General features: G+C 46.8%; 1 non-coding gene across 1 annotated transcript; it reads right to left on the minus strand.

Moving 5' to 3' along the window:
- Positions 1-14474: 14474 nt before the first annotated feature.
- LOC115803021 (U6 spliceosomal RNA) lies at positions 14475-14581 on the minus strand. The gene has a single exon (XR_004023611.1). It is a non-coding gene; the product is annotated as a U6 spliceosomal RNA (small nuclear RNA).
- Positions 14582-27518: the final 12937 nt, after the last annotated feature.

Consider the following 27518-nt stretch of genomic DNA (forward strand, 5'->3'; position numbering starts at 1 on the left):
GTGAAAACAAAGAATGAGAGAACAGAACAGAAAAAAAATTATGGAAGCTAAGAAGCAGATGAAAGGGTGGTAAGTAACTTAGCCATTCAGTAGATCCAAGAAAACTGAGTTCTAGGCCAACAGTGCAGAAAAACAAGAAGCAATATGACAGGATGATAGAACTCTCCAAAAGTCCAGGGAAGAGTGGAACCAGTTATCTCTGGAAATAAAGGTGAAAATGGAGCTAAAAGAAATAGTTGAAAGTCTGTGTTAAGACCCAGGTTCCCGGACTCCCTCCCAACTCTGCACAGCCAGACACTGCCTACCTATCATGGAAGGAGACTCGAAGTTTATGCTCTAGAGAAGATCAAACAGGAGGCGGTTCCCCTGATTGCGCAGAGCTGAGGGCAGAGTTTCCTAGTAAAAGCTGGAATATTAGCGAGTATGTGTCCACTGAGCTTCACAGCTCTCTTCTGAGCCTCACCTCCAAGAACCCTGGAGGCCAGCCATTCGCCCTTGTGACAGGAAAAAACTTAATCAGCCCAAGAAAAAGAAACTTACTGATATTGAAAATCTACAAGAGATGATCTAGGCTGATCATCTCAGGATAATCTAAATTCACATACCCAGAGCTTCCGATCAGCTTTTTGTCCACATAAGAACACAAACAAAGATCTCCAGACATGTGAGGAAAGCCACCAGCATGAAAGACAGAGGCCCGGATGAACAAGTGGGGAAAAACAATTTAGAAGAAGCAAAGTTGATTCAAGGGGAAGAAAACTCAAAAAAAAGTTACAATTAATATCCTTAGTGATGTGAGAAGATATTGCAACCAAAGAACAAGGAGAGGTTGTTAGGAAAAAGAACAGTCAGAGAACAAAAATCAGTGCTCCTGAGAATTAAAAACATCATAGTAGAAATGAAGAAATCAATAGAAGAATAGAAGGCAAAGTTGAGGAAAGAGGACAAAGAAAAAGGGATGGAAAATGGGAAAGAGAAGAAAATTAGAGGACTAGTCCAGGAGCTTTGATACATAAGCAATAGGAGCTCCAGTAAAAACAACAGAAAACATGGAGAAGAGTCATAGGGAGGGAGGAAGGAAGGAAGAAAGGGAGGGAGGAAGGAAGGGAGGAAAATCAGAGAAGAGAATAAAAAAGGAAACCTCCCAGAGTTGAAGGACATGAGTTCACAGATTTAAAGGACCTACCAAGCACCCAGCACAATGGATGAAACATCATTATGAAATTTTAGAATATTGTCTACCAAGAAAAAAAAATCTACAAGTTTATAAAGATCAGTAAGGCTTTGCACTTTTTGACAGAACTACAGGAAGCTTGAAGATAATGGTGAATACCTTCCAAATTCTGAAGCCAAAGTACTTCCTATCTAGAATTTCATAACCAGCCTAGTGGCCAATCAATCGGGAAGGAGGAATAAAGATATTTCCAGACATCTCACAATACTTACCTCACATCCACTCCTTCCCAGGAAGCTACTGGAGGAACATGCGCCCAGAACCAAGAAATAAACTAATAACAAGGAAGAAATGGGACCCAGGAGATCCAAGGTGAAAGAGAGATTGGTGACGAAGGAAAGGCCCAGAATGACAGATGTTCACCAGACGTAGAGTCTTCCAGCCCACATTGGAGCACATCAGAAGTCTCCAGGAAAGACTCCTCAGAACATTAAGCTGACTAAACCTCTGACGATAGAGAAGGGGAGAATGAGACAATTGTTGATTGAATTTTGTGATTGAATTAGGTACGTGTAAATAGAAAGCCAAGCAAACGAAGAAGCAAGATAAGAGAAACAAAAAGTTGTGTAGAGAAAGAAAGTCGTCGTGGTTCACTACATGGTTTTACACAGTCAGATTAATGTGAAGCCCAAACATCCATCTAACCAAAATTATGACCCAACGTACTGAGGGGATGCGGCAGGGAGCATATAAGTGGATGGAGCAGAAAAATTCTCAGTGGACTAATATTTAAAACTTAATGATTAAAACTGAAAAAAAATTATGAGGTAGCAATACAAGTTTAGAAATATTATTTAAAGCCATGGAAATAAGTACCAAAATCATCAGAGTTGAGAATGACTGCTCCCAGGGAGGGAGATGTTAGGGGAAAGCATAAGGGACAGCTACTTTTCATAGCAAAGCTTGTAAAATAATTTGACTGTGCCTATGTATAACTCTGATAAAAATATAAACTTTAAAAATAAAATTTTTTAAAGTAAAATGGTGGAAATAATACTGGCTCTTACCACCCCATCAGGTTCAAAAAATTGCAAAATGCCATACAAGGAAAAGGTATTTCATAGCTAATGGGGCACAGGAACAATTGTGCAGGTCAGTATTTATAATCTGGTTGATATTTTGAAATGTCACAGCTCTGTCATATATGCTCAGTCTTCCAAACTGCTTATGCTTATTTAGCATAACTTGTTTCAAAATCCAGGAAACATTCATGCTATACACACACAGACACACACACACACACACACACACACACACGCAGGAAGATCTAAGAATAGCCGAGGCAATTGAATAACAAACTGGCAGGGGACTTACTTTACCAGATGTTAAGATTTTGCAGAAAACCGTAAAAATTAAGAGTAGTATTGGCACAGAAGAAAGAATACGCCAGTAGAACCAAATAGAGGGTCCAGAGATACACTGATACACAGATGGGACCCTAAAATGTGACAAACACTGGGGAAAACACACGCTGTAAAAAAATGGGGTTGGATATTTGATTATATAAATGGAAAAACTAACATAAAATGTAATTTTTTGGCGAGGAAGCTGAGACAAATAGCAAAACACTAAGATTCAAGCTTTTTCCTACTGTATAGCACAAGGAACTAAACTCAGTATCTTGTAATAACCTATAATGGAAAAAAATCTGAAAAAAAGAATACATATACATGTGTAACTGAATCACTTTGCTGTACACCTGAAACTAGCACAACATTGTAAGTCAACTACACTTCAGTGTAAAAACAGAAATCTTTAAAACATTTTAAATATATTTGTATTGTTGCATGCACAATTAATAAGATATTTTAAAAGATTCAGTGGTCTCAAATTATATTTGAAAAATGGGGAAAAAAGATTTTTTTAAGCTGATGAGAGCTAGGTGAAAACACAAACAAAACTTCACTCTGGGTGCTGTGTGGTTTGTTGATAGATACGGGGCAAGGAGAGGCAGCAAGGGGAGGGAGAAACCAGCCAAGGAAAAATTGGAGGCCATTGTGAGAGCGAGGAAAAGAGATGATATGTATTTGAATAAAAAATGGTGGCGGTGGGGATAGAGACATCTATCCCATGTCACATGGCTTTGGCTCATCCAGCAGACATCCCTAAGGGAGACTTGTTAAGGCCTAGAAAGTGATTGGATTCTGGTAATCAGAGAAACGAAGAGTCAATGGACTCCTGGGTCCCTAGCTAATAAGTCATCCTGGATTTACAACAGCTCTAGGTAGGATATAATCATTTCCATTGTAGATATGTTTAACTCTAAGGCTGCTACAGAATTGTAGGTGGAGACGTCTAGTAAGCAGTGGCAAATACAAGGTCTGCAGTTCAAGATAGAATTGGAGCTGAAAACAGATTCGGAGCATGCTTGCTGGATTAAGTCCTTGTTATACGTTACCATTACCCCTTCTCCCGTCCCATCACAGAGCTTTTCATAACCGACTGTAGCTATTTGTTTGTCTCCTCACTAAGCTGTAAATCCTGGGAAGATGGGGACTGTGTCTTGTTCTCTTCAGTATCCTCTGTGTCTGGCACATACTAGGTCCTTCATTGAGGACCTAGCAAAGGGAAGATGAGGAAGGGCAGAAGCTTGGGGAGCACCAAAACCTATGGGACAGGCAGCAAGAGAAAACCATCAAAGGAGCAGTCAAAGCAACCACCAGAATAAGAGAAGAACCACAAGATGAGCATCCCCCAGAGCCAAATAGAGAGAGGATGGCTGCAGTGGAGGGAGCCAAGCAGTCAAGATGCTCCTGTCCTGCATAGGTTTCCCACCTGCCCCATTCCAGCTCTTCCTAGAGAACCTTTCCTGTCCACCATCCAGGCACCACGTCACTCTCCTTCCTCGCAAGGCTGGTTAGAACAAAGATGGACACTTGACCCATCCATCAGTGGTGAGGTTTCAAGGGAAAGTAGAGGGAGGGCGAGGTCAGCACATAGCAAGCTGAAGCCGTGTGATATTTATGAGGGAGCAAGGCCTCTGGGTAAGCAGAGGAAGCTAATAGTAGAGGAAGAAAGAGAATGAATGAACAGTCTCCACTCCTAGTAACTTTCCAGTTCCCAGCTCCAGCCTCCGCAAGACCTGCCCTGACCCTAGCTAGGTTTTATGGGGTCCAATAAACCTCCTTTTATCCTGAGCTAGTTTGAGCGGACTTCTGTCCTTTCTACCTATCCAGATCCAACTAGAACTGTCTTTAAACTATTATATCTATAGAGATCTATATAAACTATATATCTATTATATAGATAATGATTTTAAAGGATAGCAAATGTCCACGGACTCATGAAAATTTTTACCTTTACTGGAGATTGCTGACAGCCCTCTACTCAAATTAAAAATATAGTATTCACTTGCACTTGGAACGCTCCTGTTTAGAATTTTGGAGCTAGAAGGAAGCTGAGAATCTGCCAGCCAGGAGGGAGTTGATTGCCTGAAGACATATGCTGTTTAGTGGCCTAGAAAGGACTCCCATTCCAGAAGTGCCGACTCCCAGGGATCTTGCCACCGATGTACCCTGCTCCCCCATCTCTAGTCTCAGAGAAACACATGCCAATCACTGCATAATCGTGCTGAGTACTCGGCCCCAGCAGTTCTCCAAATCCAACTCTAGGGAGAAACGCTCACACCCAGTGGCTTGTTTCTCTGTAGCAGGACCCCTCCACCAGGAAGGTGGCTTAAACGAATTCAAACCCACGGAGGATGGCCGGCGATGACTGCTCCATTACAGTCAAATGCCGTGCAAGATTCTGTTTGTTGAAATCCTGTGTTCCTTTTGTGCATTTTGAAAGTCACATCTGGCGCTGAACTTAGAACCAAGACTTTTGTGCTGAATGAAAGCAGTGGGATTGTATGTGTTCGGGGTTCGGGACTCCTCTGAAAGGCACTCCCAGCCCGTCGTCCAAACTGGCACAGGATGTCCAGCCATGGTCGGCTTCCTCCTCCACCGTTGAGGATGCCAGTCATAACATGGCCTCCTGCCAAGACTCTGGGACCACGCTCCAGGGGCAGAAGGCAGATCTCCTGCCAAGGTCTCCAAAGCTGGGCTCCTCCCAGGCTCTCGTCCTGGAAGTGTCCTGGCCTCCTCTTTGGAAAAGGGGACATCAGTCTTCAGCTGATTCCTGACATGGGGCGGGTTGGAGCCCTGGAGGCTGCAGGGCCTCGTCCAGCTCGCCTCTCACTCTCCAGCCCAGAAAGGCTGGTTTGCAGCGTCTGGAAAAGCATTTACTGGTTTGGTTGTGGTCTGCCCTAGCAGCCAAGCTGGCTCCAAGTGCCACATCTCCAAGCGCCACGTCCAATACCGGCTGCTCCAGCCCGAGGACACTTAAGAAAGGTGACCAGGAAGCCCACTTGCATAGTTGCCGGGTGGCTGTCCTTCCTCCATTCTTTGAACTCAAAACTGTTTGTTTTTGTTGAATGAATGGAAAAAAAGGCTGCCATCCTTGTCTGAAATTCCTCTTCCAGCAGTCTTTGTGGCAATGCTTCACAGACTGAGTGAGAATAGTTTAAATGAAGTATTCCTGCATAATATTTCACTGGGCTTGTACCACATTGGTCTGGCTTATTATGCCATGTATCTTCCCAACCTTCTTAGAAAGGAGCAGGGGAATAGACCTCTTGTCTATTCTGTGTGTGGGGAAACTGAGGCCGAAGGAAACTACAGAGACTCACAACTGGGGGGACAGAGCCAGGAAAGGCAGCAAAAGCAGGGCCAGGGCTTCCCTGGGGCGCAGTGGTTGAGAGTCCGCCTGTTGATGCAGGGGACACGGGTTCGTGCTCCGATCCGAGAAGATCCCACATGCCGCGGAGCAGCGGTGCCCGTGAGCCATGGCCGCTGAGCCTGCGCGTCCGGAGCCTGTGTTCCGCAACGGGAGAGGCCACGACAGTGAGGGGCCCGCGTACCGCAAAAAAAAAAAAAAAAAAAAAAGCAGGGCCAATCTGAGAAAATGCACACTGATGGGGTAGATAGACTTTTCCTGACTTTAGGGTGTCACACAATTGTTAGTCACTGCGGACACCATGGGTGGGGAATTCTAAGGGCAAAGGAACTGGGTCCCTTTGCAAAATTAATTTGGGTGACCCCCAATTTAAACCTGTACCCCAAGCTCCAAGCATGGTATTCTTGTACTGGTGCCCTAGGACCTAGCACAAGTGACCCCACCCTAGAAGGTTTTTCTAATTACTCAGTCCCCATAATCCTTCCCATCTAAGAACTGTTCCCCCAGTCACAGTCAGAACCACACCCTCATTCTTTACTGTTCTCAAATTCAAGTTAGTCTTCCCTCAGCTGGATTACCAGCTGCTCCTCAAGGGCAAGGACTATGCCTTACACTTTGGGAACCCCAGTCCCACTTGTTCCCTCACTCTTTGCCGAATGACAGGGTCATGAGCACAGCCCCAGGGGCAGGATCAAGGAGGGCAGCCTTTTAGGACTTGGGGGAAAATCTGTCTTGTTTTCCATAAGAATTGATGGGGGGAGGGGATCAACCATCTGAAATGACTGTTGGCAAAGAAACGTAGCTTCCTCTTCAGGTCATGGAAGGTGGCTCTGATGTTAGCTTCACACACAGAGAATGGATCTGGGATGAACCCCTGATCAGCCACCCAGGCTGAGGCTACCCACAGGGAGATTTTTTTCTGCATCACACCATTAGTGTTCTCGTGTGTGCCATGTGTGTATGACATGGTCCGCTAGACTGCAAGCTCCTTATATGCAGGGATACTTTAAAATTCTTTTGGACATCGTAACACAGTATTAGACACAACTGACACTGTTAACACTGTCTAATAAACATGAGCATTCAACCAAAAGAAGAGCCCATAACCCAAGCTGGATAAATGAAAAGGACCATCTCACAGGTGGAGAGATTACATGTATGGCCCTCGGTAGTTCCTGCCAGTCGGCTGCAGGATTGCATCTATAACTCTGATCACCAGGAACAGAATCTGAGAAGCTCCTCCACACCCTCACATTCCAACCTCACAGCCCCCTGCCTCCAAGTGGCACCTCCCTGGCACCACCCGTATTAAATGCCATGAGTGAGACTCAGAATCAGGGCACCATAAATCTGGTTCCATATGTGCCCTTGAGCAAGTGATTTCCCTCCCTGAGTCTCAGTGTTTGTACCTATAAAACAAAGGAATCAGCTAGCTCATCTCTGGCAGGAGAAAGAAGCAAAAGCTCTCGGCGCCACACCCCCTCCCAGACTCCAGCTCCCCGGGATTTGGGTGTCGATTTGGTTCTGTTTGGTTGGTTTTCTTGTCTGCGTCTTGGCCGCGTGTGGCCATCTTTACCGGGCTGAACAACACAATTATCTACATCAAATACCCCTACCTAGAGAGTGACTATGTGCCCTACTCCAGAGAGGCCTGGATAGGATCTAAAGCTGCCCAAAGGAGGTGTGAAATGACTTTGAATGCTCTAATTTCCCTTATAAATTCATGTAAATTTTACATTCGTTTCCGTATTATTACTGAGTTGGGATAGAAACTATCTTCCCTGTATCTTAAAATAAAGAGACCGTCCAGGAAGGGGTTTCATGCTGAAGTTGTTTGAGCTGAAGCACCAATCTATAGGTGTTTTCAGCGACACCAGGACTTCCAGGGCTAAAAATTCATATTTTGATGAATTTTTAGAAATTCATCAACTAGAAATCCCTCATCAGATATTTGTCCTTTTCTGTAAAAACACATATTCCCTTGGGAACGGTGTAAAAGTTGAACTGAACTGAGACAAGGCCGAGATTCCCTCCTTGGACCTGGGCAGCCAGTTCCAGCGGGACAGTCTGGGGCTGTGCGGATTAGCAGTAGCTGGCGAGAACAGCTCAGGATTTTGATAAACGTCCATCAAGCCAACACTCTGATTTGACTCTGTCCTCCAGAACATGAAGGACATGCTGCTGTGGGTCCGAGCACCCTGGCAGGTCCTCCGGAAGTGCTGCATTTAGAGCTGGAACCATACCTCCAAGGGACTTGGACTAATTGGCCAGATTAGTCTGGACAGAGATGATGGACATGCATCTCATGCAGAATGGATGGAGAGATCAGAGTGGGGGCAGGGTTGGGGGAGGCTCCCTACTGTCACGGAGATTGATTCATGTGGCTTCAGAGGGCAGAACCCAGACCAGCACTCACCTGTTTTCGGTTTGGGCTCAGCAGAAGGAAGCCTAGAGCCCTGTGAAAGGCAGGTGGGCCGCCTCAGCAGGAAGGGAGCATCCTGGTCCTGGGAGAGTAGAGGCAGGAGCTAGCTGGCCACTGTGTGATGGGATTCTGTGAAAGAGTGGGGTGCCTGTGGAGATGTGGCCCCTAGAGCCCCTTTGAGGAAGGATTGCTGCCCAGCTGTGGGGAATGTGGTCAATGATCAGTGGTCAGCCTCCAGCATCGGATCTTCAGGTTTGGCCTCGGCTGCAGGGAGCCTCCTCCGCTGGGGCTCACGTGTGGTGATGGGGAGAAGCAAGGGTACAAAGGCTGGACCTCCAGGCCCGCTGCAGGGCACCCCGATGGACAGTAATCACTTCAGAGCTAGGTTGGCCAAGGCTTTGTTGGAACTGCATCAGTGTGGGCATCTTCCTCTGCCCCTCAAACTCCATCTCAGCCTCTATTCCTAGAAAACCTACCTGAGACAGAAAAATACTGCATGGGACTGGTCACCCAGAGGTTCTAGGTGATCATGCTGTCACTCACTCACACCGGAATGAGAATGAATTCACTGAAATCTTTACAGAGAACAAGTTCATACAGGCGTAGCTTCAGGAAATGGGGAGAAAAAAGTCACAGGACAAGGCGCATAAAAGACAATGGATTGAGTTGTACACTTTAAATGGGTGGTATGTGAATTATATCTCAGGAAAACTGCTTACAATTTTTTTTTAGAGAGAGACAACAGAGTTGTTGTAAGACGGCCAGTCCCTCCCAATCTCTGCTAGGAGACGCCAGCACTGCAGTCCTAAACCAGGAACTAAAAGGACCCACGTGAGACCCGTGGCCCCTCAGCCAGGCTGTCTGTCCCCACAGAGCAGATTGGGCATGCCCAGGGCCTGGTTTTCAGCCCTGGGAGGCTCAGTGACAACGCCTTCCTCACTGTGTCCCCGAGTCCAGAGGGAGGGGCCCTGCTACCAGCCAGATCCCGATGCGCCATTTTGTTCTCCTGAAACTGGGGTCCGCAGACTTCTCCTATAAAGGGCCCCCCATAGCAAATATTTTAGGCTTTGCGGGCAACCTGATCTCTCTGGCAACTACATAACCCTGCCGCAGTAGCACAAAAGCAGCCACAGACACTACATAAATGAATGGCCCTGGCAGTGTTCAAATAAAACTTTATTTACAAAACAGGCAATGGTTCAGATTTGGCCTGGGGACTATAGTTTGCTGACCTCTGTCCTAGAGTCATGGACTAGCCTACTTGGAAATAATTCCCGGCCGTGAAACAGAAAGGTTTTCTCTATTTGAGATCCAATCAGGCTCTGTGCATTTGGTGTCTTCCAGGTCTCCCTGGGGAAATGGGACCAAATGGTCTATATATGTGACATAGATTTCAGTTTAACTGGGAACAGAGACTGGTAGAATATGGTTTCTGCTCTCAAGGAACCCAGTCAAGTTCTGGAGACATGTAAATAAGCAGATAATTCTCATTCTGTGTAATAAGTGCAGAAGAAATGCGGGTACATATACATAGGTTTGGGCTAAAACCATCACTGGCTGTTGTCACCAGATCATTAGTTTGGGGACTGGGTCAGTTGGCCCTCAAGGTGGGCTAATGAAGTGGCATCTCTAGCCCATTCCAGTCTTTGTACTCTACAGAGAACTTGACTTTTTCAAATTCATCTTGGAAACAAGGACAAAGAAAATCCCAGCCTGTCACTGAGCCAGATCCTGCAGGGATTGTTTTGGTGCATAAGCCACCAGGAAGGGACGGTGGTCGTAGCCATTGTATGGGAAAGGCCAGGGGCTGGGTGTGGCTTCGGACGCCCCCTTCCAGCTTCCTGGGCCTACTCAGTATATTGCAGCTTGTGTGTGTGCTTTTCCCTCTGCTGTGCCACCCCGCTGCCCTTGCAAGCCCTGTCTATGGGTGCCCTCTGGTGGCTTGCAGGCTGGAAAGCTTTAGTGCCTCTTAAGGAAACAGGCAGACAGGCAAGGAGAAAGCCTGAGAATCAGTCGCAGAGATTTCCCCCAGGCTCCTCCTCCCCGACTCCAACTCCCATCTCCCCCTAGAGATTCTGGGATGTATCCAGAGCTTGCAGAAGGAATCGTTTTCATTCCTTCCCCGATACCTTTCGTCTTTCAATTTGGGTGATTCATACCATCAAACCACCCCGGAGACTTGGCATTCCGGACTGTTTATGGCAGAGAGGTCACCCAAATCTTCAAAGGCACTGAGGGCTAATGGATAAAAAGGCAGCTGTGAATTTCCTGTTGGGGGGCCATTTCTCCTTTGCATCTACCCCCAGCGCTGAGTCGCTGCCCTCCCTGCAATCCTGTTCCTTCAATGTCTCCCACAGCTGAGGCCTCAGTGGAGAAGCATACTCTCCTCCTAGGTGTTGAATCCTCTAAGGAGAGCATTTCTGGTGAATGTGACCCTTTTGAGAGAACAGTTGCTCTGGCTGAAGCTCGCATGCTACTCACCCTCAGTGGAGACCGTCCACATGTTTTCTTTCTCAGCCAGGGGCAGGGTCTGTGGCCCGTACGTTCAAGCTATGCTGCTGATGGCTGCGACCCTGGCAGTGCCCGTCCTTGACTGAGCAGTAACGTTGGTAGAACTCAGCTTTTGTTCCAGGCCCATTCCTTTCAGTCCCCCTGCCCTGGGCCCACTCTTCCACTTTCATAATGCATCCTCCATCATCCAAAAATCTATGTACACCGATATTCAAGTGCCCCTCCCCAAGGAGCCTTGCCTTTTCCAACCTATATTTCTTTTGGAAAAGGACATTGTTCTGGGAAACAGAAGGCCTAGATTTTCATTCCAACCCTTCCATGTGACCCTGGACAAACCACTTTCTCTCTATAATAAGGTCCAGGACAGTGATTCTCAACTTGGCTGCACATTAGAATCACCCAGGAAGCTTTTCTTTCTTTTCTTTTTTAATTTATTTATTTTATTTATCTATTTTTGGCTGTGTTGGGTCTTCGTTGCTGCGCACGGGCTTTCTCTAGTTGCGGTGAGCAGGGACTACTCTTCGTTGCGGTGCGCAGGCTTCTCATCGCGGTGGCTTCTCTTGTTGCGGAACGTGGGCTCTAGGTACACGGGCTTCAGTAGTTGTGGCTCGCGGGCTCTAGAGCGCAGGCTCAATAGTTGTGGCGCACGGGCTTAGTTGCTCCACGGCATGTGGGATCTTCCCGGACCAGGGCTTGAACCCGTGTCCCCTGCACTGGCAGGCGGATTCTTAACCACTTTGCCGCCGGGGAAGCCCCAGGAAGCTTTTTAAAAGTACTTTTTGTTGCCGGGGGCTAACCCCAGAAAGTCAGATTCATTTGGTGTGCGGCGGGACCCAGGCATCAGAACTTTTTATACACTCTCTCGATAGTTCTCCCTTGTAGTCAAGTGGAGCTGTTCAAGCAACTTCCAACCAGCAGGAGGGTCAGAAGTTTAGGTGGGTGCGGAAGGGGAAGTCTCTGGGAGCCCTAGCATTGTCCCCTACTATTTGCCTACATGTGAAGCCAGCCCTGGATTCAGGAAGTACATGTGGAAGGCCATCTTGAGCTAAGAGAAAAGCACAGGGCAGCAAGGGCTGAAGTAATTAAGGAACACAGCCTTTTTATAAAAACTCTCAGCAGAGCCCTTTCCGGCCTCCGGAACGGAGGTGTGGCTGCATCAGATCTGGAGTGACTGAGCGGCAGCCAACCTCATGTTTAGCAGTCGGTCCATCCTATAACTAATGACGGGGTTACAGGAAAAGTACAGGGGCCTGAGTCCAGACAAGTCTGGAGCTGGCTTGGCCCCGGAAACACCATGTTAACTGGTTCTGGGGCCCAGTGCCCCACCCACATGCCTACATGTCCAGAAGACTTAGCAAAGCCCTGTAGCACATTGGTTAACTGCATGAACTCCTGATCCAGTCTGCCTGGGTTGAAATCCCAGCTCTACTACTTACTAGCCTTGTAACCTCAGATGCATTGTTCAGCCCCTCTGTACTTTGCTTCCTTCTATGTAAGATGAGAATAATAATAATGTCTACCTCTTAGGGCTGTTCTGAAAATTAGATGGGTTGGTACCTGAGCTATGCATGGCACTTAGAATGTGCTCAATAAATATTTCCTCTTATTCAGGAGAAACCTCATACTGGAATGGGAGTCTGAAGACCTGGCTTTCCCTCCCAGCTCCATCTTTATCCAGCTGTGTGTTCTGGGGTAGGTGACCTCACTTCTCTGTGCTAGTGCCCTCTGTTCCAAACTGAGGGGTAGCACTAACTCCTTTACTCTAAAATCCTCCATGGATCCCCACTGACCTCATGATAAAGTCCCAGGTCCCTCTCCTGGCCTTTAGTGCCCTTGGTGTCTCCAGCCCCTGCCCTTCCCTCTAGCCTCAATTCACGGAACACCAAGGTGGTCATGGCTGGTGAGTAGCCATGTAAAGCATCACCATACCATGGCCCTCCTCTGTTCAGAGGCTCCCCACGGCTTCTCGTGCAACACAGAGTACAACCCAAGGCCCTTTGCACAGCCTGTCTTGCCCCACAGTCTGACCTCAGCTCCCACCACTGTCCCTCTCCACCCCGGTACCCAGTTCTCCGGTTTCTTGGCTGTTCCCAAGACACCAGCCTCTCCTGCCTTGGGGTCTCTACACTTACTATTTCCTCTGCCTGGAAGCTTCCCTCAGAGCCTCCTGGCTCAGGCTCACGTTCTTGAGGCCTCGGTTCAAACTTCCCAAGACACTAATAAATAATACATAATAAAGTCAAGGGGCTTCCGATATAAGGGCTGGGCAAGGGACACAAACACGAAACAGAACAAAGCAAGATGGAGAATAAGTATGTATCAGAGCAGAAACAGTTGAGTTAACTTGATGAGACAGCCTGGAAGTTCTTCTACAGCTCTGGAGCGAGAAAGATCAGAGTGGACTGCAGCCCTTCTGGAAGCTCTGAACCAGGAGAAGAGCCTTCCCTGACCACCCCGCACACGATAGGATGCTGCCCCATCATCCTGTCTTATGTGTCCCAGCAGCCCCACCATCCCTAATGGACTATATATTTGTTTACGGTCTATCATCTCCCCTTCCACAATGTAAGCTCCAAGAGAGCAAGGACTTTGTTCGTCTCCTTGCTGTGTCCCCAGCTCTGTGGACCATGCTGGGCACACACTAGGTGTCCAGAAACTGTGTTGAAAGATGAAGGATGCTGGCTTGCTTACTAGAGGAAGTTGTGTTACTGCAAGGAACTCCCAGGAAGGACATATCTCAACCAGAAAGAATTAACCTCTTTTACACGTGATGTCGGGCATGGAGACAGATGGATGGGGAGGATATATTAGGAGCAGTGGAAAGATTCCTTGCCAAGGTCCTCAGACCAGAACACTGGGGCAATACCTACCACCTGTGAGCACGCAGAACAGGAAACCTTGGAAAGCCATTTAGCTCAGCCCCATCTAAAGACTAAACCCTGAGTTTAGGCTGACGGTTTGTTCTGTCTAAAAGGCCTCAAGAAAGGAGACAGCACTCCAAGCTCACCACATCGGCCCTGGCCGCCATTATACCGCTGGGCACCTGGGAAGCCACCAGAGGCTGGTGGCTGCCTGGGCTGTCCCGCTGTGGGCAGAACACTCCTTTTTATGTCTTACTTCTGTACTGCATTACCTGAGCACTTGGTGGCTTCCGAAATTAAGCCACATGGTTTGATGGCAGATCTCTGGAGGAAAATGCCAACCTTTAATTGTCCTCATGACTCTTCTGAAAATAGAATCCTTTTTATTCAAAGCTTAATTCAGTTAATGTTCCCAATATAAATGAATAATCTAAAGTGCAAGCAAATTCTCTCGCAGGCTACGCTGACAGTGTTCCTCTGCTCTATTCTTTTTTTTAAAGCCACTTTTACTTTGGGTTTTCTAAATAGGCAGCTAAACTTAGTTATAACTCATACACAATCTTTTAATTTTTTATTTTAAATTATGAAACATTTTTATGTTTCATAAATAATAATGATACAAACAATAATTATGATACATGTTATATTCTCATTACCTAAGTTACAGAGATATTGACACTTTGCTTCTGCTCTTTTTAAATAACAATTTTTCCTTTTAATAATATCTTTGAAAAATGTGGAACACTTCGCAAATTTGCTTGTCATCCTTGCTCAGGGGCCATGCTAATCTTCTCTGTATCGTTCCAATTTTAGTATAAGTGCTGCCGAAGCGAGCACCCTCTGCTCTATTTAAAGACCTTTCCTGGGCAGAGCCTAGGCTCGGCTTTCCCTGAACCTACTCAGAAGTCCCCACCCTCATGACACTGCACTGATTTCCCTCGAGTGTTATGTGTGCTGGGGAGGGCAGAAAGGGGCAATGACGAGTACCTGCCCACACACCTGGGCTCCCAGACTTGTGCCCTTTGTCCAGTTCCAGCGCCAAGCTAGTCTGGGGGGACCCAAGAGACGCCATTGGTCCCCAGAGTCTTCCAAGGGTTTATGACATAAGGGGTGGGCAGGGGACACACACAAAACAAAACAAAGCAAGATGGAGAAAAATTATGTAAACATATCAAAAACAATTGAGTTAACTTTGTGAAACAGCCTGGGAGTGCTTCTGGAGAGAGAAAGACCAGGGTGGGCTGGAGTCATTCTGAAAGTTTTAAGACCCAACTCAAAGCTCACTCCTTCCAGGAAGACTTCTCCATGGCTGGAGGAGCCCTCCCCTCTGCAGGTGCTGTTGCACTAATCCTCATGTGCACCTCGCAGGTGGTACTGAGCAGCCACCACCTTCTCTTGTGATTATTTAAGTACAAGGTGAATCACCCCCAGGGAAGCCTGCCCTGGCCCTGTGAGCAGAAGCCTGTCTATGAGCTTCATTGCTCCCCAAACTTCCCTCCACTGTGCCACTGAGTACAGTGTAGTGGGACTGGCTGCTCACACATCTGTGTCCCTCACCAGACTTAATACCCTGGGAAGGGAGGACCCATGTTGGCCTAGTTCAATGCCATGTGCCCCAAGCCTTGTGCAGTGCCTAGGCCATGATGGGCCCTCAACCAATATTTGTTGAATGAAGGAATCTCCCCTACCAGAATGCAACTGGGGGCATGCTTTATACTCTTTGTATCCTTATCTATACTTATCACAGTGTTGGCACCCTAAAGATTTTCTAGCTGAATGAATGAATGAATGAAAGGAAGATTTCGCAGCAGAGATGGGACTTGAACTGGGCCTTCAAGGATGGGGCAATCCAGAAAGTCCCAGAAAGAGTGAAATGGTTAAGATTCCATCAGCTTATTACTGTGGTCCAACTCCCTGATGGCGTCTCTCATATTAGACCTGGTTAACAATGGGAGAATCTACCCAGAGGCATAATAGAGAAAGTATGCCAGTTGCCTCAGTTCTGGGTGTGGCACCAGCCATATACACACCCAGGGGTCATCTTTTTTTTTTTTTTTTTTTGCAGTATGCGGGCCTCTCACTGTTGTGGCCTCTCCCGTTGCAGAGCACAGGCTCCGGACGCGCAGGCTCAGCGGCCATGGCTTACGGGCCCAGCCGCTCTGCAACATGTGGGATCTTCCCGGACCGGGGCACGAACCCGTGTCCCCTGCATCGGCAGGCGGACTCTCAACCACTGCGCCACCAGGGAAGCCCCAGGGGTCATCTTTATATCCTCCTAGTCCAGCACGGTGCCTGGCACATGGTAGGCTCCTCATAAATATGTGTTGAATGAAATCAAATATATCCAGCCCATTATTAAGTATCCTGGAGCCCACAAGTCTCTGGATTTAAGGGAAATGTGTGCAGAAGTGGAGGCCCAAGCAAAGTGCCCCTAATCTGCCAGGCTAGATTCTGCACCCTAAATTTCTGCAGAATAAAAGGATTAAGACCGAGATAGGCACCAAGCCTTGTCAAGTGCGTGCTGTAACATTTGTTCTGAAGTCTGTCATACAGCAGACCTAGGGCTGACACGTGACCCACGTGAGGATGGATGGGTAGAGTGGCATCTGGTGGAAGACAGGGTCTTAAGGAAGGGAGGCACGTAATTCAGAGCGTGGGAGGAGGTGTCCGGAGGCCTCAGAAGCCTTGTCCATCTTGGCAGCAGTGGGTCACCCTGGTTCCCAGAATTGTAAAATCTCATTTCTCCCAGAGAGTCTGATCCATGGATAGTTTGAGCTGGAATATTCCAAATGCAGGGTGGTGAGTGCAAAGGAAGACATAATGTTACCTTTTCCTCCTGACTATACCACTTCCCCTGGTAAACTGAGAAGACAGAGAGAGAGAAGAGGATGGGAGGGGAGGGGAGGGGAGAGGAGGGGAGAGAGGGGAAGAGAGGGAAAGGGAGGGGAAGGAAGAGGGAAGAGAGAAAAGACAGATTTTTGCGTCTCCATCCTCGGGTCTGCACTGCAGGAAAATTCCTTTGGTTCATCGCATGATGCAGGTACTGCTGGCAAGACAGCCCTTCTGAGAGCTGGTTGCCAAATGCATCAAACGTGGCGAGCCGCTGTGAGCTGGCCTGGGGCAGAGCTAGGTGAGCCATTTACCTCCTGCGCCCCCACGTAATTGTGGGGTCCCTGGATGGGACCCGGGGTGGGCAACCAGGCAGGGCCACCTTCATCCCGGTCCTATGACTCTGTGCCTTCCAGGAGTGCTCCAGGGGCTGCCAGGATTTGCCACAAAGCTCCACCCCTGCAGGCCCCGGGACAAGACACTGCCGGCTCTCAGCTCAGGGAAGCTCTCTCCAGCCCACAAGGCCCCTCTCTTGGACGGGTGGCCGCAGGCTGCATCCCTGCCTCTTTCCTTAACAAGTTTGAGCCTCAGTTCCTTCAGGTATATAATGGGAGCGATATTAATGACCTCCCCTCACTACCTGGGGGCTGCCAGCCCAATCCAGGGAGACACTGGGTGTGAGGTCCAGGATGAACCCCCCAGGGCTCCAGGTTAATTCGTATTATTACCTCCGCTCCACCAACAAATGAAGAGGGGAAGGGCATCACATGCTCAGATCAACCTGCGGTGATCAGGGTGAGGCCCAGCTGGGATCCGCTTGTCCTCTCCCAGCAGGTCCGCAAGCAGGGCCGCAGGAAGCACAGAGAGTTGGTGCAATTGGCTACAACAGGCCTGCACTCAGGACCCGGCCACAGGGCTGGCTGCGGCCTTTCAGGGGCCCAGGCAGGTGGTTCAAGCAGGAGGTTATGGGACCACAAGGCCACTTGGAGCCTCGTGGCTGGTTCCCAGATCTCACTGGGATGGAACAGCCCTAGAGGGCGCCTCAGAGTGCTTCCCAGGCTAAACCAGAGCAGCATGCCCCCAGAGACCCCCCCACCCCCAATTTTTAGAGACCTATCGCCTCTACACTTCTATTTGACTCCTTCCTGGAGAGCGTCAGCGCCCTCTTGAGGGAAAGGAGATAACGTCAAACTGAGCCGAAATACTCAGCGGGGGCCCCGGGTCTGGCATGGAGCCTGGCACTGCTGGGAACGCAAAGACGAGTGGGAGGCGCCTCCCATGCTCTAGACCCCGCCAGTCCCGCGTGAGCGCTGGGGGAGGGGGTGACAGGGCAGCGGCGAGGCGGCAAACACCTAAGTGGCTGCCGCCCAGGACAGAATGCAAGGTCAAGAAGAGCAAGAGAAAGCTAGGCACCAGAGGAATGAGACAGTCCCATCTGTTTAGGGTCAGGAGGGCCTTTGTGGAGAAGGTGGCATTTCTTTTTTTTTTTTCATTGCTTATCTGTGAGCTTGAAAATAAGCAGCCTCTTTTATTTTTTAAATTTTTTTTTATACAGCAGGTTCTTATTACTTATCCATTTTATACATATTAGTGTATGTATGTCAATCCCAATCTCCCAATTCATCACACCCCACCCCCCGGCCACTTTCCCCGCTTGGTGTCCATACGTTTGTTCTCTACATCTGTGTCCCTATTTCTGTCCTGCAAACCGGTTCATCCGAACCTAGAAAAATGGTACAGATGAATCGGTTTGAAGGCGGCATTTCTTAAGAACAGTGATTCACTGCTCGGGCTGGGTGTAGGTTTTAACTCAGCCACTCCTACAAATAGTTCCGAACTCTCCAAGCATACATTGTCTCATCTGTAAAATGAGGAAAAGAATATTCCTGGCCGTGAAGCGGCTATGATGGGAGAATGCGGTCACGTACACAGCACTGAGCAGCCAGCCGGTCTGCTGCAAAATAGTCCTAGTCACTGTTCACAGTTATCAAGGATGGGTGGGATTTGAATTTACAGAGACCGCAGGGAAAGGGAAAGCATGGGAGGACGGTATAGATCAACTTAGCCCATTAGTTTAGGTTTCAACTAGTCAAATTACAATCTCATTTTAAATAACCAAGGAAGTTTCCATTTAAAGAACTCTACTGGGGAAATGTTGTATAAAATGAAAATTCCTTTTAAAAGTGTGAAGAATCTCTCCCCATTTCCTACTTTCAAGTATGAGTTTCATATAGTTATTTCAGTGTGTATTAAGTAGGTCCTTTATTGAAGATGCTGTGCTAGGGATTGTGGCAAGCCAGAGAGATCAGTGATCTCCACCCTCAGGGAGTTTGCAAGTAACAAGCTCAGTGCACAGGTCCTGTTGGGGTGGAAAGTAGATTTCAGGAAGCCTAGTCCAGCTGTCTTTCAAATACCTCCAGGGAACTGGATGGCTTCCCCTACCCCCCAGGCTCCTTGGTGTTGAGCAGACCAGCTTCTTCTGCTAAGATCAAGGGCAAATGGGCCATTGCTGACCCAGGTGGGCCAACCACCCCCAGATGGAGATGAGCATTGGAGGTCTGCTGAGAAATTCCAAGGCCTGAGGGCAAAACTTCCCCAGCCAGCCTTCCTTTCCTGAATTTAAAATTAACAGCCCAACTGCAAAGAGAGTTTTTGTTCTGTGTTCACAGGGAAATGGTCTGTGCAGATCTGACCCTGGCTCTGACTCTCACCCCTCTCGCCACAGACCAGAACCACAGAAAACATTAACGCTCAGTTCACCAAACTATTGCTCTTTGGCAAAAGACATTCAGCCTTGTGTGTGTTTGTTGGAAGGGGGTGCAGAATATCCTAGTAATCTTTTATTGAGCTATATGAGGGGGCTCATCATGCTCTGAAATAGATTCTTTCATCATCCCCATCTTGCAGATGAGAAAACAGAGACTTAGCAAGATTGAGTAACCTATCCAATGATCATACAGCTAAAATGAAGCAAATGAGGAATGTCCATCACAGCTGGACACCAAAGCCTGTGTTTTTAACCACAGCTCTACCAACACCCAACCCAGTGCCATGTTTTAGAGACTCTGTTACGTTTCTTTACAACCGCTTCTATGTCAGAATAGCAAAACTGTGGATTGTATACAAGAGGGTTGGAAACTCACAGCCTGGGGACAGGAGAGGGTGTATCTGGACAGGAAATATGTTTTATTTGGCTAAAAGAACGTTTCAAAAATATAATTTTAAAATTTAAATTAGATGTCTATCCTGCCATGTATTTTATTACATCTGACCCTTTGTATGTTTAATTACCTGCATGAGCCCAGAAAGCATCTGAATCTATGACCCCTGGTAGAGCCCATCTCACCCTCCACCGTGACTTCGGGGCTGCGCCTTGACCCTTCTGTTTTGAAGGCACTTCGCCTTTCCTGCAGGAAGGACTCTGGGGCTGTCTCACCTGCAGTGAGAATTCGGACCATGGAGCCAGCCAAGCTGATGAGAGTCTAACCCTTCCCCTACTCCACCCACCTTGTCTCTCCCTGCCTGCCCTGCAAAGGACTCCACAGTCCTAGACAGGCAGCCTGTGTTCCCCAGGCCAGAAGTCCACTGAGTGTGGGCCCCTCAAATGGGAGCCAGGCTGTCAGCAGTAACCCCACAGTCTTCACCGGACCCAGTAATGCACAAGCCTGGCATTGACCGAGGCCTCTGGGCACAAGGCTGGGTCACTGCCCAAGTTTCTGCAGACCCAAGGCAGCTCCCAACCCAGATCTGCCATGTTCTGAGATGGCAGCTGAGGTGAGGCCTCTGGGTCCAAGAGAGGGGCTAGCTGGTCCTCCAGGTGTCCTAAGGGCTGTGGGCGGCCCTTTGTTTACCTGTTCCAGGACTAAATCCTGGGCAGCCTTGTTGCATGAAACCAGGAGGCAGCCTCCTGATGGGAAAACTGCTGTGGAGAAAAAGGGTGTGTGTATGTGTGTGCGCGCGCACACGTGTGCACGCTGGGGTGGGGAAGCCAGGGAAGAGGGAGAGAAGAAGAGAGGAAGGAAAAAACAAAACAAGAGAAAACAGCCTAATTCAAAAGACATGTGGTTTTCTTCTTGTGGTTGGATGCAAGGGCTTGGTGGTTTAAGTAAAGATCGGAGCCCAGGTTGCGGGAGAGCTAAAGACTAGGTGGGGCTAGGGAGAGTCCTGAGAACAAAGAGTCTACTGAGGGAGCCCCACCCGGGAGAGGCAGGCAGCGGGAGGGAGGGAGAGTGTGCATCTCCACTCAACTGGGGAGCCTGCCCCGGCACAGGCTTCTGGCCTACCCACAAAGCCGTCACAGCCTGACACACATGAGCGCTTCTTCCTCTGAGACAGCAACTGGCAGATGCAATGCTGTACCAGGGAAGTTTCAGAGAGACTGTGATTCCCTATGAGATTGGGCTTGGGGTTCAGAAAATAAAGTCCCTACGGAGAAAGACCTGAGATGAAGACAAAGGTTTGAATTCTGTATAGTCACTAACACTGACTCAGAGCTTGAACCAGGCCACTTACAGTTCCAACATCCTCAGGTTCTAGACCCCTTTTTAGGGGTGTGGGCTTTCTTCCTACTTCTTGAGCCCAGCAACATCAAGTTTATGTAACACTTAAACTTGCCAGCCGCTCTTCCAAATGCTCTCTATTAACTCATTAATCTTCACAAGTCTATGAAATGGGCCCCATGACTATTACCATTTTACACATGAGGAAACTGAGGCACAGAGAGATTGAGCGACTTGCTGGATTGTGAGTCCAGGCAGTGATCTCTGGCATGTGTGTTACTAATGATGTACTGGTTCATTGTGGGAAGGTGAGAATGCCCAGGACTAGGCCAAAAATGAATTCCCCAGGCTCAGACCCCTGCAGCCCATTCCCTTCCTTCAGCCCCCAACCCCCTCCCCCAGTACACACACAAATGCAGAAGACGATGTTCACTGCCTAGGGAGTCTAGGAGGCCTGGAGGAAGGCAGGTGGCCCCTCTTCCGTCTGAGAGGTAAGGACTAGGCTCTGGCAAGGGTGAAGATCTTGACCATCAGACCCCTACCGTGCAAACAGCCTTTGAACCAAACCTCTCCTATGATTACAGTGCCCGGGATTTGGATTCTTGGGGCACATTGTATATTCTAGACATTGGAAACCCCATTGGCTATCACTATTGTAACTGAAACCTCTTTTAAATGGTCATATAAGAATAATCCCAGGGGCTTCCCTGGTGGCACAGTGGTTGAGAATCTGCCTGCTAATGCTGGGGACACGGGTTCAAGCCCTGGTCTGGGAGGATCCCACATACCGCGGAGCAACTGGGCCCGTGAGCCACAACTACTGAGCCTGTGCGTCTGGAGCCTGTGCTCCGCAACAAGAGAGGCCGCGATAGTGAGAGGCCCGTGCACAATGATGAGGAGTGGCCCCCGCTGGCCACACTAGAGAAAGCCCTCGCGCAGAAACGAAGACGCAGCACAGCAAAAATAAATTAATTAATTAATAAACTCCTACCCCCAACATCTAAAAAATAAAAAACATTGGTTGAAAAAAATAAATGCTTTGGTACAGGCATGGCTAATTATTAAAAAAAAAAAAAAAAAAAGAAGAATCCCAGGGAATTCCCCAGCGGTTCAGTGGTTAGGACTCTGCATTTTCACTGCTGAGGGCACAGGTTCAATCCCTCGTTGGGGAACTAAGATACCACAAGCCAAGCAGCATGGCCAAAAAAAAAGAAGAATCCCAGTGCTACCATCAGCCCAGTCAGGGTAGCTCCCCAACAGATCCAGAATGGAGGCCGAAGGTCTGCACACCAACACATATACTGGATTTCCTTTCAGCCAGACCAGGTGCTGTAAGAACAAGTTGCACCCCCTGCTCCCGGCCCCTCACCCCCACCCCAGCAGCCTCACGCCTTCCCTCTCAGCAGATCACAGAGCCTGTTAAAGCCAACCGGAACCTTGGAGACCATCTGAGATCCCACAAAGCAGCGCAGTTGGTGGAAAGAGCCCTTTGGAGTCCCAGAGGCAGTGATTTGGAGCCCATCACTAGGCTCTCTGAAATATCAATAAAAATACCCGCCTGAGTGGTTACTGTGAAGATGAAAAGGGGCTCTGCTCATAGAGCACGGAGCACAGTGCCTGGTGCAGGGTAGACGCTCAGTATGGTGGATATTACCACCTAGACCTGCACCTGATGGAGAAACTGATGATAACGTGCACCTGGCGTTTTGATTAGTACTTTACATATGTTTCCTTCTTTATTCCATGAAGTAAGACAAAGAGTCACCTGCGACTCATCGTGGTTAAGGAACTTTCTCGAGGTTACTCAGGCTAGTGAGTGGCCAAGCTCTGATTCACACACTGGAAAAGAATGGAGGGGTCCAGAGACCATTTGTGCCTGTCTGGCACCAATGGCCTAAAAATTATGATGAATCAATGAGAGAATGAATGAAAAAAATGAGTAGGGGCTTCCCTGGTGGCGCAGTGGTTGAGAGTCCGCCTGCCGATGCAGGGGACGTGGGTTCATGCCCCGGTCTGGGAGGATCCCACATGCCGCAGAGCGGCTGGGCCCGTGAGCCATGGCCGCTGAGCCTGCGCGTCCGGAGCCTGTGCTCCACAACGGGAGAGGCCACAACAGTGAGAGGCCCGCGTACCGGAAAATAAAAAAATGAGGAAAGTCTGAGTTCAGAAATACCCGCAAAATCTTACTGAAATAGTATCATTGCCAAATCACCCACAGCCTTGTCACCACCAAGGAAATCTGTACTGTATTTCCTGGTACTAACGTGGGTCAAAGGAGCTTCACTGGCAAAGGGTCTGCTTCTGGGAGGACCAAAGCATGTTTGTAGAGCAGAGAGAAATCCATAATGCAATGCTCACTCAAACCCAGTATTTTGTGACAAGACATTAAGCACCCTTCAGTATGCTGGCCACTCTGGAGACACAAGGAAAGAGGAGCCAGTCTTGTTCTTATCATCCAGTGGAGAAGTAAGGAAGTTCTGTGTGAAAGAAGACAGGACAAGACTGAGCCCTGGATCTGAGGGAGGAAAAAGCAATGCTTGGAAGATATGTAGTGGTGTCCATGCAGTGAAGGAGTGGGGAGGGTACGAGTGAGGGTTCAGCAGAGCCAGACATTAGTGGGCAGGGGAGTGGATCCCAGGGCTGTACTACCCTACTATCTGTTGCCCCTCTTTCTCGCCACAAGGTCCTGGGCACAGGAACCTTGCTCATGGAATTCTCCAACCCCAAGTGTCCCTCTCTGACTTGTGTAAATCTGGGCCCCCCCCCAGAAACGTTTTAGGCTCTTAGGTACAGGGCATTCCTGATGCCTGAGATCTGGCGGGGGGAGGTAGGGGTGTTCTGATGGCACCTGCCCAGCCCTCTCCTGTGAAATGTTAGACAGAACTCAGGAAGTAAAGCAAGCAAGAAGAAGGGGACTCTACCACGTCAAGGTCATAAAAGACAAAAAACGCAGGACAGGCTGAAGAGACATGACAGCTGTCATCCTTGAATGAATCCTGGGTTTAAAAAAGCAAACAAACAAACAAAAAACCGATACTAAAAACCTTTCTGATATTGAGACAACTTGGGAAATTAGAATATTGACTGGATAATACATAATAGTGTTGTAATATCCAATAAATTTCCTGAGTGTGAGAACTGAATTGTGGGTATGTTGGAGAAGGTCTTTGTTCTTAAAACTTACTTAATGCTGAAGAGTCATGATGTCTGCAACTAACTCTCTAACAGTTCAGGAGGGGAATATAAATATAACATAAATATAAATATAAACACAGAGGAAGAGGAAGAGAGACGGAGGAAGAGAGACACAGAGACCCAGAATTATGAAGAGAAAATGGGGTACCATGTTAATCAATGAATAATCTAGGAGAGGAGTTTGCAAGTATTCATTACACATTTCTGTAAATTTGTGTTTATTCAAGGTAAAAATGTGGAGAGAATGTTTAATGCTGAGCATGATCAGAGTGGAAAGTGCTGGCATTGGAGAAGACGAGGTGAAGTAGAGGATAGGATGGAGAACAGGAGACACTGGCTTGGAGGGCTCCCTACACTGACCCTTGGAGGGTCCCTTGGAAATGAATTAACCTGTATGCATCCATTTCTTCTTTAGGATATTGGGATGATAATATTGCTTATCTTTCATAGCTTTGAAGTTTAACAGATATTGTATATATATAAGTGTGTTCTGTAAACTGTCCAGTGAAATGTACCAATGACAATTATGATTTAAGAGAAGCACAAGTGAGAAGAAGGGCTGGTCAGAGAGGGTTTCAGGAGGTAAATCTTAACCAGAGAAGGTTCTATACCATCCCTTAATGCCTTGCTCTGTGGCTGATGCAATTTGCTTGCTTGCTTTCATTCCTTCTTTCTTTTTTTTTTTTTTTAACTCTCTTTCTCCTTCTATGTGTGTTAAGTTTAATAAGTAAAGAACAGTAAGAAAATTGAAGGAAGGTAGAAAATGAAAGAAGCTTTATACTTCGATGCCTCAGGGCCAGAACTTTCAGAGAAGTATCTTCCCAATCCCAGATACAATCTACTCCAAGGCCTTTAAAGTTGTTTTTTGTTTGTTTGTTTGTTTGTTTTGGGGGGGGGTTGGTCCTTTGAAAAGGATTTTAAAGTTTATACCAATCAATGCAATAAAATGGCAATTACCATGTAATTAAAGCACCATTCAGTTGGGGTTTACCAAGACCTGGCACTTAGGAGGCCAAGCATGAATCATGAGGCTTTTTTTTTTTTTAACAGTTGCTGAAGCGTGGGTGGAAATGCTATGACTTTCTGTGGAAATTCCAGATCATTTTCTTTTCCTCTTAAAAACTTTATTTTTTAGAGCAGTTTTAGGTTCACAGTAAAACTGAGCAGGAGTACAAAGAGTTCCCATATACCTGCTCCCCCCTCCACACAACAGTGGTACATTTGTTACATGAACCTCCATTAACACGCCCTTATCACCTGGAATCCACAGCTTATCTTAGGGTTCACTCTTGGTTGTTGGGCCTTCCACGAGTTTTGACAAATGTATAATGATGTGTCCACCATGATAGTTTCATTGCCCTAAGAATCCCTGGTGCTCTGCCTCTTCATCCCTCTCTCCCCTCAACCTCTGGCGACCACTGATCTTTTTACTGTTTCCATAGTTTTACATTTTCTAGAATGTCATATAATTGGAATCACACAGTGTGTAGCCATTTCAGATTAGCTTCTTTCACTTAGTAATATGCATTTAAGTTTCCTCCTTGTCTTTTCATAGCTTGACAGCTCATTTCTTTACAGCGCTGAATAATACTCCACAGTTTATTTATCTATTCACCTACTGAAAGACATCTTGGTTGCTTCCAAGTTTTGGCAACTAGGAATAAAGCTGCTATAAAAATTCATATTCAGGTCTTTGTGTGGACATAAGTTTTCAGCTCCTTTGGGTAAACACCAAGAATGTGATTGCTGGATTATATAGTAAGAGCATGTTTAGTTTTATGAGAAACCACCAAACTGTCTACTAAAGTGGCTGTACCACTTTGCATTCCCACCAGCAAAGAATGAGAGCTCCTGCTACTACACGTGCCGACCAGCATTTGGTGTTGTTCTGGATTTTGGCCACTCTGAAAGGTGTGCAGTGGTATCTTGTGGTTTTGATTTCCATTTCCCTATTGACTTAAAGATGTGGAGCATCTTTTCATATGCTTATTTGCCATCTGTATATCTTCTTTGGTGAGGTGTGTGGCCTAGTTCTTAATTGGGTTTGGGTTTCCTATTGTTGAGCTTTAAGTTCCTTGGTATATTTTGGATAGCAGTCCTATATCAGATATGACATGTCTTTTGCAAATATTTTCTTCCAGTCTGAGGCTTGTCTTCTCATTCTCTTGACAGTGTCTTTCATAGACAGAAGTTTTTAATATTAATGAAGTCCAGCTTATCATTATGTCTTTTGTGAAACATACCTGGATAAATCCCACTTGGCAATAGCACATAATTCTTTTTATACATTGTTGGATTTGATTTGCTAATTTATTTTTAGGATTTTTGCATCTTTGTTCATGAGGGACATTGGTCTGTAGTTTTCTTTTCTTATAAAGTCTTTGTCTGGTTTTGATATTATGGCAATGTTGACCACATAGAATGAGTTGGGAAGTATTCCTTCTGCTTCTATCTTCTGGAAGAGATGATAGAAAATTGGTATAATTTCTTCCTTAAGTCTTTGGTAGAATTCACCAGTGAATCCATCTGGGCCTTGCGTTTTCTGTTTTGGAAGCTTATTAAGTATTGGTTCAATTAATTTAATAGATATAAGCCTGTTCAAATTGTCTGTTCCTTCTTGTAAGTTTTAGCAGATTGTGTCTTTCAAGGAATTAGTCCATTTCATCTCGGTTATCAAATTTGTGAACATAAGGTTGTTCACAGTATTCCTTTATTATCCTTTCATTGTCTGTGGGATCTGTAGTGATTTCCCATCTTTCATTTCTAATATTAATTTTTGTGCCTTTTCTCTTTTTATCTCACCTAGCCTGGCTACAGGCTTATCAATTTTATTGATCTTTTCAAAGAATCAGATTCTGGTTCCATTGATTTTTTCTATTGATTTCCTGTTTTCAATTTCATTGATGTCTGCTCAAATTCTTATTATTTCTTTTATTCTGCTTAATTTGGATTTAGTCTTCTTTTTCTACTTTCCTAAGGTGGAAGCTTAGATTACTGATTTTGGATCTTTCTTCTTTACTAATATATGCATCCAATGCTATAGATTTTCCTCTAAGCACTGCTTTTACTGCATCCCACAAATTTTGGTAAGTGGTATTTTCATTTTCATTTAATTCAAAATATTTTTAAATTACTCATGAGATTTCTTCTTTGATCCATGTGTCATTTAGAAGTGTGTTGTTTTATCTTCATATGTTTTGGGATTTTGCATCTTTCTGTTTGTGTATTCCTTAACTACTTATTATTGTGGA

Source organism: Delphinapterus leucas, chromosome 14 (genome assembly GCF_059928025.1).
Source record: "Delphinapterus leucas isolate spDelLeu-1000000601 "Yukka" chromosome 14, BTC_Dleu_Yukka2, whole genome shotgun sequence".
Lineage (NCBI taxonomy): Eukaryota > Metazoa > Chordata > Mammalia > Artiodactyla > Monodontidae > Delphinapterus > Delphinapterus leucas.